We start from the raw sequence: 10,908 nt of genomic DNA, 5'->3' as shown, positions 1-10,908 counted from the left end.
AGACATTCAAGATCTCGGATTTCGAAAAATTTATTTTGAGGTTGGATAACTCCCCGTAGGAGCGGAACAGCGCGAGAATGCTTGGCAAGGAGATCTCAGGGCGGTCCACCACAAAAAGTAGGTCGTCCGCGTAGGCGGCAACCTTATGATGTCTCCCTCCCTCCTGAAACCCCAGGATATTGGGGCACGCACGGACAGCTTCCAAAAAGGGCTCCAGGGACAGCACGAACAAGAGGGGGGACAGAGGGCAACCCTGCCTGGTGCCGTTGCTAATCGACACAGGTGGTGACAAAGCACCATTAACTCGTATACGGGCCGTAGGTGTGGTGTAAAGAGCAGCAATCCATGCAAGCATGGAAGGGCCGAGACCCTGATGTACCAAGGCGGCACGCAGAAACGTCCAGTCCACCCTGTCGAAAGCTTTTTCGGCATCGGTGGAAAGGAACAAAATACGGCGACCCCCTGCCCCCGCCCCATGAGCAATGTTAAGGAGTCGGATAGTATTGTCGCGCGCTTCACGACGAGGGACGAACCCCGCCTGATCGGGGTGCACGAGATGGGGGAGAAACTCCGAAAGCCGTGTTGCCAGGACCTTCGCAAAAAGCTTCAAGTCTGTGTTCAACAGAGATATAGGTCTGTAGCTCTGGCACAGGCAGGGGTCCTTACCCTCCTTATGGATAACAGTTATTGTGGCCGCCAAAGTCTGAGAGGGCAAGCTATGGCCCTCCAAGAGGGAATTCAAAGCTCTGTGCAAGAAGGGAAGCAGTCTGTCGGAAAACGTCTTATAGTAACCCAAGGGCAACCCGTCCGGGCCCGGGCATTTGCCCGTCTGCGAAGCCCTCAGAGCAAGGGCAAGCTCCTCAACAGAAATCGGTCTGTCAATCTCGGCAGCCTGCTCGTTCGTAAGTTTGCGTCGTACGTGTTGGGCAAGGTAGCGGTGTATAAGCGAGCGTCTGTCAGACTCTGTCAGCCGGTGGTCCCCCCGGGGCAAGTTATAAAGATCTGTATAATAGGAGTGGAAGGCGTCAACAATTTTAGAAGGAAAGGAGGACACAGTATTCGCGGCCGTCCTTATCTTATGAACATGGGTAGCCTTTCTGTGGGGAGTTATCATTTTCGCCAAGAGTTTACCACATTTGTTGCCGTGTTCATGGAAGAACCGGCGGCTATACAGGGAGGCTCGCCGGAAGCGAGAGTTCAGGATGTCGGACAGTTGGCCCCTCAGAGACAACAGCTCCCCATGTATGTCGTCAGTTTGGGATCGTTTATGTGTAGCCTCTAGGTGCGCGATGCGAGACGTCAACCTGTCTATCTCCTGTGTGCGTAATTTCTTCCGCTGCGCACCCTCCCGGATAAAGAAACCGCGTATGACACTCTTATGGGCCTCCCAGACAACCGGGGGGGGCACCCCCTGCGAGTCATTTTCCGAGAAGTACCGTTCCAACTCCAAGCGCACACGAGCCACAAGCCCCTCGTCCAACAAAAAGGAGTCATTCAACCTCCACGTCCACTCCCTAGCCCTATACAAAGGGGATGTCAGGGTCAGTGTCACAGGGGAGTGGTCCGACCAGGTCATCGGCAGTATCGAGCACGTAAGTAGGAGGTCGAGATGGGACTGGGAGAGGAACAAGTAATCGAGGCGGGAGTAGTTGTTATGAGGCGAGGAATAAAACATGTAATCACGCTCCGCGGGGTGCATGGACCGCCAACAATCAATCATATGTGCGTCGGCCAACAATTTGCGCATGGAGCGCAAATGACCGTGTGGGACGCAGCAGGACCCGGCTGAGGTATCCAGTTCGGGGCACAGCGGGACGTTCATGTCACCGCCCAAAACGAGAAGTCCCTCTGCAAAAACAGAGAGGGAAGCCATAATGGAGCGCAGAGCAGTGTGCTGACCCCTATTGGGCAGATAGATGCTGGCGAATGTGTACAGAACCTCGGCGATAGTGCCCTTCACAAACACAAATCTACCGGACCCATCGGACAAAGTGTCCGTAACCAAAAACGGGAGCGACTTGGCCAGTAGAATGGCAGTCCCCTTAGTCTTAGCGTCAGGGTTATTGCTAAAATAACCAGTGGGGTAGTGAGAATCACGGAAACTGGGAGCCAGTCCCTCCTTGAAATGTGTTTCCTGGAGGAAGACAACGGATGCTTTATGTAAACGGAATTCCCTAAGGGCCCTAGAGCGCTTTTCAGGGATGTTAAGGCCCTTGGCATTCACAGAGAAGAACGTCAGGGGGGCCGGTTGGAAGGCCATCTAGAGCGGTGTTGGACCGATACCCAGGAAAAGAAACGGGAGGGGGAAAACCAGGGAAGTATGGAACAGGAGGGCAGAGGAGAGAAGGTAGGGCAAGGAGGGGAAGGGAATCTCAGGGCAGGTGTGTCGTCTACCGGCAGGAAACCCAAACCTCAGCAGAGGCGGAAAGGGCCACCAATAGAGCACTGCAAGGACACTAGAACCCACGTGGGGCAGAGAAGTTAGTAGTCAAGGAATGTAAGATAACGAAGGCAACAGTATAACCGTTTATAGTAGTTACGCAACAATGACAGAACAATAACAGAGTGTCCCGCCACCCGCTCTGCCAAAACAACAATAAAGAGAGCACCCTAGTAAATCACAGAAAGGGTACAAGGTAACGCGAGCAACAGCATAATGAAAGCGGCCACCGCCCCAGAGTAAACTCATGGAGAATGATATTGGAGGCGAGGAAATAAAAAAAAAAAAAAAAAAAAAAGGTATTATTATACTTGTTGTAGCAAAGCGAATACCAGAACCAGCCAAGCAGGCAGACGTCCCAATGGCTACTAGCAGCCAAAACCACGTCTCACAATTTGTAGCACCCATGGCATCGATAGCCCAAACATGTCAACGTGGCCCTGGTAGATACAAACGTTGTAGAAAAGATGAAATCATAATCGTACCCTTCGCAACAGAAAAAAGGCAAGACGTCAAAACCTAAAAAAAAAAAAAAAAAAAATTCTAAGAGCCGTGGTGTTACACATCCGCGGTATTGGAAGTGAGAGCGTAGGGGACGGCGTGTGTGTGCATGCTGTACTGTCTGTATGCTAGAGAGTAGATGCTAGAGAGTAGATGCTAGAGAGGACACGTGATTGGGAGCATGTGTACATGTGTAAGGTAGCCTGAGCAGGCACATGCAAGTGTGAGGGAGTACGTGTGGCAGCATGAGAGTGTAATCGGCAATGCAGATAAGGGTAAACATGAGTGCAAATATGACGGTGTGTGAAAATGTGTGCTAAAGCCCTCTAAAAAAAAAAACAAAAAAAAAACCCTGGTAAGCGCACAAAGCGGAACGAGGCGGGGCAAGAGGCTCACCTGGTGCGGCAACCAACATGGGGGTGTACAGGAGCTTAACGCCACCGAAGGGGAAGCGGACCATAACAACGCAAAGTGTATGAGTGTATGAGGGAAGGGTGAGGGGCACACACCGCACAGTATCACCCCAATGGCGGGAAGCCCGGTTAGGGCCCAAACGGGGCTCGGAAGGGGGGCGTCACAGTAGCTACCATAAAGGCTGGTACGAAACAATAAAAAAAACAAAACAGAAAAATAATAAAGAGAAATAAATAATAAAAAAAACAAAAAAAAAACAAACAGAAAGCAAAAAAAACAGAATAGCTCACGTGAGCCATGAGTCTGACATGGCAAAAGCAGCAAAGTCAGTACAGGGTCGAGAGGCGGAAGGCACTGTCTCGGCGACTGCAGATGTCGGAGAGATGCAGGCGTATAGTCGCACAAGCTCGCCTGCACAGTCGAGTCAAAGGGGCACAGAACGAGGTAGTCAATCCTCTCGAGGTAAGTCCTGGACATTCTCAGCCACATCCCGACGAACAGGTCGCGGTCGGCGATCACCTCGGTTCACCATCCCAGGGCCTGGATCCTTCAGAAGCCAATCCTCCACTTCCACGGTCGGTAGGTCCAAGGCGCGGAGGAAGGGGCCAACATCCGCGGGAGTCCGGAGCGTGGCAGAAGCGGTGCCCCTGCGCGCCATCAGGGAAAACGGGTATCCCCACCTGTAGGTGATGTGGTGGTCTTGTAGTACTGCCGTAACTGGGCGGAGCGCACGCCGAGCCTGGAGGGTAAAGCGGGAAGGGTCCTGGAAAAGGGAGACCCTGTGTCCCTCAAAGGACCAGAACCGTTGAGCACGAGCCGCCCGCATGATCTCCTCCTTGAGAGCGAAACTGTGCAGGCAACAAATAATGTCCCGGGGAGGGTCCCCTGATCCACCACCGAAACGCAAGGCCCTGTGGGCCCGATCAAACTTGATGGGTTTCCTCCCGGCTTCGGGCGGCCAGCCCAGGATCGAGGAAAACAGGCGGTCCAGAAGGCCCTGGAGGTCTTCAGGGCGCTCGCCCTCAGGCATACCTCTCACGCGTATGTTGGAGCGTCGGCCCCTGTTATCCAAATCCTCAAGGTGGTAAAACAGGGTGGCGAGTTGGGAGGAACAGGTGCGCTTAAAAGCAGAGAGCTGTCGGTCCACGTCCCGCGTCCTGGTTTCGGCAGACGAAACCCTCACATCCAATCTCGAGATGTCCGCCCGCAAGGCCGTAACCTTGGCCCGGACTGTTTGCTTCACCTCCGTAACAAGGAGGCTAAAGTCCTCTTTAGTAGGCAGCGATGAGAAAATGCGACGCCAGTCCCTGGCGGAGGGTTCTGGAGGGCTCTCAGGGCCGCGCTGAGGCGAATCCTCCCCTGAGGCCTGCGAGCACGCGGGAGTCGGCGCCATTTCTGGTTCCTCCGGCTGCGAATGAAGTAAGGCCGGCGTGTGAAAGTATTCACGCAGAGATGTCCCAGGAGCCTTGCTACTGGTCCCTGGGGTACCAGGGTCCGAGGGAGCCCGTTTGGTTCTACCCATATCGGGTTTAGCTGGTGCAATACGCAGTAATTAGGAGCGGGTGGCGAGGAGCTCTCAGACTATGCGGCCATCTTCCTTGCCAGGCTAACCCGACAATGGCCTTTTTAACATTTCTGCGCTGCTCGTGTTTAGCTGTAATTTTCTTCTTTCCCGTTTACTGAACCCACACACATTAGATATTGTTTTTTTCAGGACAAGAAGGGCTTTCTTTAGATGACATTGTTTTGATTGTATCATATTATTTACTATTAAAAAAAGTATAAAATATGGTGAAAAATGTAGAAAAAAATGACTGTTTCTAACTTTTAGTTGAAAAATCTTTTACTCATCCATAAAAGGTAATGAAAAAACCTGCTAAATAGATTCTACTATTTGTCCTGAGTTTAGAAATACCCAATGTTTTTATGTTTTTTTGCTTTTTTCTACACATTATGGGGCAATAAGTACAGATAGCGTTTTGCTATTTCAAAGCCATTTTTTCCGAATCTGGTAATTCTTCCCCCCATGTGCCATTTCGGGTATCTTTAAAGCCGGCCAATGCAATTTACCCCATCAAGTCATATATTTTTGAAAACTAGACAGCCCAGGGTATTCCAAATGCTAGTATTTTAACCCTTTCCAAGCACTAATTCTACCATCAGCCTTTGTCAAACTTTATGGTAGTAATTTTTTTGCATTTGTTTTTTCACACACATTTTACTTCAGGTATGAATAAACAGGTTCTGGTATATGTCACTATCATAAAACACCCCAATATGTGTTCAGCAACATCTCCTGAGTACAGCGATACCTCACATGAATGATTTTGCCTGGCTGTTTGGGGGCAAAAGGGCCACATTTGGGGCATGCACATTTTTCAATGTTGAACTTTGGCATTTGGGGATCCACTGCCCATGCCCTATTTGGTACATCTTTGAGCCGGGCCATTTCAGTGTGCCCAACAAAACCATATATTTTTGAAAACTACACACCACAGGGTATTTTAAATGCTGGTATTTTAACTCTTTGCATGCACACATTTTACCACCAGCATTGTTTCAAAGTTTGCAGTAGTATTTTTGTGTGTGTATTTTTCCCACACACACCTACTTTATGTATGAATTTACAGCTCCTGGTATATGCCACTGTCACACGACACCCCAATATGCGTTCAAGAACATCTCCTGAGTACAGTGATACCCCACATGCATGGGTTTGTCATTTTTTGGGGGAACTAAAAGGCCACATTTGGTACGTGTGCATTTTTCTAATTGGAAATTAGATGTGTGGCCATCCTTCCCCCCGTGTTAATTGGGACCTTGTTGAACCTGGCCAATTCAATTTACCCCATCAAATCATACATTTTTTAAAAGTAGACACCCCATGGGCATTTAATATGCCAGTATTTTAACTCTTTCCATGCGAGAATTGTTTTAAGCTAATATTCTAATTTTAGGACTTGCTCACAAAAATATATTTTATATATATATATATATATTTTGCCTTTTTTAACATTTTTTTTACATTTTTTTTTCAACTTGAAGGTTCCCCTGATAGTGACATCAGTGGGAAATTATTTTTACATTTTACTGTTTTTTTACTATTTTTTTCTAATTATTATTAATTTTATTTTATTTTTAATTCATTTTTACAAATCACACTGTGATTAGAAAGCTGAACTCCATTGACTTGCATGGTTGAATGCAGTACCTGTATTCAACCTGCAAGTGGAGCCAGAGTTCTCTAGAGGGTCTGAGACCGTCTAGCGAACTTTTTAGTCTTTATTGTTTTTCCCCGGGCCGCCGCCATCTTGCTTGATGGCGAAGATTACCTGCAGCGGCGGCTGTTACCGCTCTCCGGAGCGGTCACAGTCCATCTAAAGGTAAGTGTTTGGTGTCGCTGGATGCCTCCTGATCGAGGCATTCCAGCGACACCATTTAAGTTTAGAAGGCGATCGTTGATTGCCTCCTAAACGCTTTTAAAACGGGCGTCCGCCGCCATACAAAGTATGGCGGACGTTGACGCCCCGGGGAGGGGCCAGAGATGGCCCCTTTGTGCCGTTTCGGTGCAGAAAGCGAAAATAGTTCGCTTTCTGCACCCGTTTAAAGACGTGCCGGTCCTGGCACGTCAATTGTCGTTATCGACTTGATTTTCGGTGACGTGCCCGGACCGGCAATTGTCATCAAGGGGTTAATCATACATGTCATGGTTATTATCCAGTTTTCATGTTCCTCCTATTGGGCCTCCTGTGATTTCCTGGAACTGTTTGGCACTTGTGCCTCTCTGGAACAACCGGGGGCTTTTCCATCGCTGTTGCTCAGATTCCTGCCACTGTTGTTGGGAAACTGTTCCAACTGGACTTGGGGCGGCGACCAAGTCTTCATATTCACTCGTTCCCATGTTCTTTTTGGAACGTTTGTGTTATTTTTTTGATGTTTTTCTTTAGCAGGGGTTAATACTAGACTTGCGCATTTGTCTTCGGGCGAACATGAAAACGAGCACGAAGAGGTGTTCGTTCCGAAGACACGCCGAAGAGAATACAGTGCCGGCAAAACGTAGGAGAAGACGAAGACTCACAATTCTTCGTGATCGTCTTCGTTTTTGCTGCGCAGCCGCCAAAATTTCAAACAGGAGTGAGCTGATCTCGTCTGTCCAATCAGCTCACTCTTGTGACGTCACGCTAAGGGTCTCGTCCAATGCCTGTGCTGCTGATTTTTGAATTCTGAAGGCGCCTTTATAAGACCAGAGCTTGCCTGAGAGATCCATTCATTTTTCGCTGTGACTGCTTTGGCAACACTGCTGTGCTGCATCCGAGCGTTACAGAGAGAGATTGTTCTGTTCTGTGTGAGACTGGTAAGCCTTTCTCACAGTGTACTTCATCCTCACTTCAGTGCTACTTAATATAATTAATAATAATAATTTGATTAATTTAATTTTCTTTAAATTAAATTTGTCATCAACTGTACTGTAAGTGCTGTTGAGTTAACAGTGCACCCAGTGCCTCAGTGGCACTGGGGTGCCCTTGCCCTGGGCTGGCACTAGTGCCTATTGCCTGTCCTGCTTAAATAAATTAAATAGAATTTATAAATAATAATTGAATAGAATCTATAATTTAATAGTTCATTATTATATATATATTTGTCAGTCATATATATATATTGTGACAGAAAGCAGGGGATGATAATGGAGGGAGTGTATATATCCCCTTATATTTTGCAGGGTGGTTACCCACAATAGTTTTACTAGCCCCAGGGAGATGTATTGTTAATATTGGAATTATTAACGTCTGTTGTTATTTGTGTGTTTTGGGTCCCTGGGGTGGAGCATTTGGAGAGTAGGGCGGGCCAGTGCTCCACTCCACAGTTTATGAGCAGCCGAAGACCAGCAGGTGGGAATCCAGTCCGGAGATTATCGGATACTCTCCTAGCACTCACCTGTATCCACTAATTATTGGGAGAGGCAGTTAAGTAGCCTGCTGGTCTCAGAGCAGGAGAGAGATCATTTGGCTCCCTGAGAGAGAGGGAGAGAGGGAGAGAGCTGCCAAAAACGCTGACTGCTGCAATTATTGCATATACTTTGTTATTTTGGTTGTTGGGAACGGATAAGCCGTCCAACTGTAGTTAGGCTGGAGAACAGTGTATTAGTTAGCGCTCACAAGAGCAAGGCTTTTGTTTTGATTTGTTTGTTTTTCCTGTTATGCCTGTGACGATAAATAAAAACAGGCCCAGCCTTTTATTTTACCCTCCTCGTGTCTGAGCCATCTCTGCAGCCCGGTAGACTGTGTGAGAGTAAAGATTCCCGGACAAAATACCAAGTGAAGGGGTATTGTGTCACAATATATACTATATATACTATAGTATACTAGTGTAGAGTGTACTGTAGACATTCATCTACTAGTGTCTAATTTAAAATCAGTAATATTAATTAATATAATTAATAATTGAATTCATTATAAAATTATATATATATATATTTGTCAGTTATAGTTAGTAATAGTATACTAGTGTAGAGTGTACTGTAGACATTCAAGACATCTACTAGTGTCTAATCTAAAATCAGTAATATCAATAATTCTATAATTCTTTCTTGTCTTAATAGTTAATTAAATTAGCTATAAATAAAAGTAATAATATTAATTAATCACTACTAGCGTATAGTTCAGCTAATCTTATTAGTACTGGTGCTGCAGCTCTATAGTTTGTGCTTTGTTTTAGCAACAGTAAGAGACCAAGTCAATTTTTCTTAATTAATCTTTCATTTTATTTCATTTGTTTTGCTCACCTCAGTCCATCAGTGAAGTGAACTTGTTGGGCTAGTGAGTGCAGCCGCATAAGTGCTGTGTTTTTTTTTGATCAGCAAGCAGTGACGTTAACTGTTTTGCAAAGATTTTCTCATTTATTTACATTTTATTTCAATTTTATTAAAAGTACCCTTAGTGTTTTGCTCACCTCAGTCCATCAGTGAAGTGAACTTGTTGGGCTAGAGAGTGCAGCAAGCAGTGAAGCTAACTGTTTTGCTGTGACATTTTATTTTATTTCTAATTCTTTTCAAGAAAAATTGACTGTGACGAGCTGTACTAAGCAAAGCTTCAAGCTACTAGCTGTAGTACTAAAATAATTCTAATCTTCTTTAATCTTAATCTATAATATATTATAAATAATAATATTCTAATTCATAATCTATAATATAAGTAATTCTAATTCTAAATTCTAATTCATAATCTATATTCTTCTATCTATAATACATAATATATAAGTAAATTAGTTCTAATCTATTAATATTGTATAACTTAATATTAATTAATAAATCATATACTGAATCTGATTTAACCTCACTTTAGCTTAGTGGGTTTGAGAGCGTCTGCCTAGAGGTAGACTTATAGTAATGAAATATAGCTTTAGGCTAGCATAGTAGTAGGCTAAGCTCTTAGGCCCGTGTAAATTCAAATAAAAAATAAAATACTGCTAGTTATTAAATAGTTAATCTTGAGTTAATAATTTAAATAACTTTGGCAGATTGCACACATCACAGTGCAGTAGTGCATAGTTTTACTTTTTAAGCAGTAGCACTGAAGAGAACTTCCTCTAATTTTTTTGTCTTTAATTTGTTTTTCCTTTTTTTTATTTTTTTATTTTTTTTTTATAGTTTTTTAAACACTACACTACACTACACTACACTACACACACAACACAAAATTTGAAATGGATCCTCCTTTTGGGACTAAGGAGGGACAAGCTCCATCTACCACCACCACCAGCACCACCACCAGCACCACCACCAGCACCACCACCAGTTCTAAGATGCAGCCTTTGCGTCAGTCTAGTCGGCCAAGTAGGCCAAGCTCTCGCTTATCATTTGGGGAAGCATTGCTTGAAGAATCATCAAGTAAAGGAAAGGCACCAAAAGCAGGCAGTAGTAGTGCGGCTAGGCCCACAAGCTCTATGGTTTTTTACGGAAAGCCTAAAGCACCAGAAGCACGTTCAAAGTTAAAGGGTAGCACAAGTAGTACCAGCCCAGTGACTAAAAAGAAGTGCCTTTTGCCCCAAGCAGCATCTTCCCCATCGACCAGCAGCATGCAAGGTACCAAGCAGAGCCAAATTAGCAGCAAGACTCAGAAGGGTCCCAAACCAAAGCGATCTCATTCCTTTGTAGGGAAAACCACCACCACCACCCCCACCTCTACCGCCTCTACCACCACTAGTGCTGCGCCTACTGTTCCCACTGGTACCGCCACGCCATGTCCTCCTAGTACCTCTAGCAAGCCACCAAGTCCTTACAAAATTTTTGTAAAGACAGTTAGAGAGAGGGCTACACATAGTGGAACTCCACCTAGCGAGGTAGCAGAGGAGCCTGAGACTGAGAGGCCAAGTGCAGAGTCTATTCTTCCTGCTCGCACTACTACTAGTCACGAGTCTCACGACGATATCAGTCTTAGCTCCAGCCTAGCAGGAATTCCATTCGATCTGGCTAATGAAGAGCTAGACTATGAGCCAGAGGAAGTAGAGGAGATGAGTGGTCAGGAATCAGATTCCTCAGGGAGCAGTGTCCAAAT

This window comes from Spea bombifrons, chromosome 6 (assembly GCF_027358695.1).
Source record: "Spea bombifrons isolate aSpeBom1 chromosome 6, aSpeBom1.2.pri, whole genome shotgun sequence".
In the NCBI taxonomy this organism is placed as follows: domain Eukaryota; kingdom Metazoa; phylum Chordata; class Amphibia; order Anura; family Pelobatidae; genus Spea; species Spea bombifrons.
The sequence above is the reverse complement of the archived record's forward strand: the minus strand, read 5'-3'. Positions refer to the sequence as shown.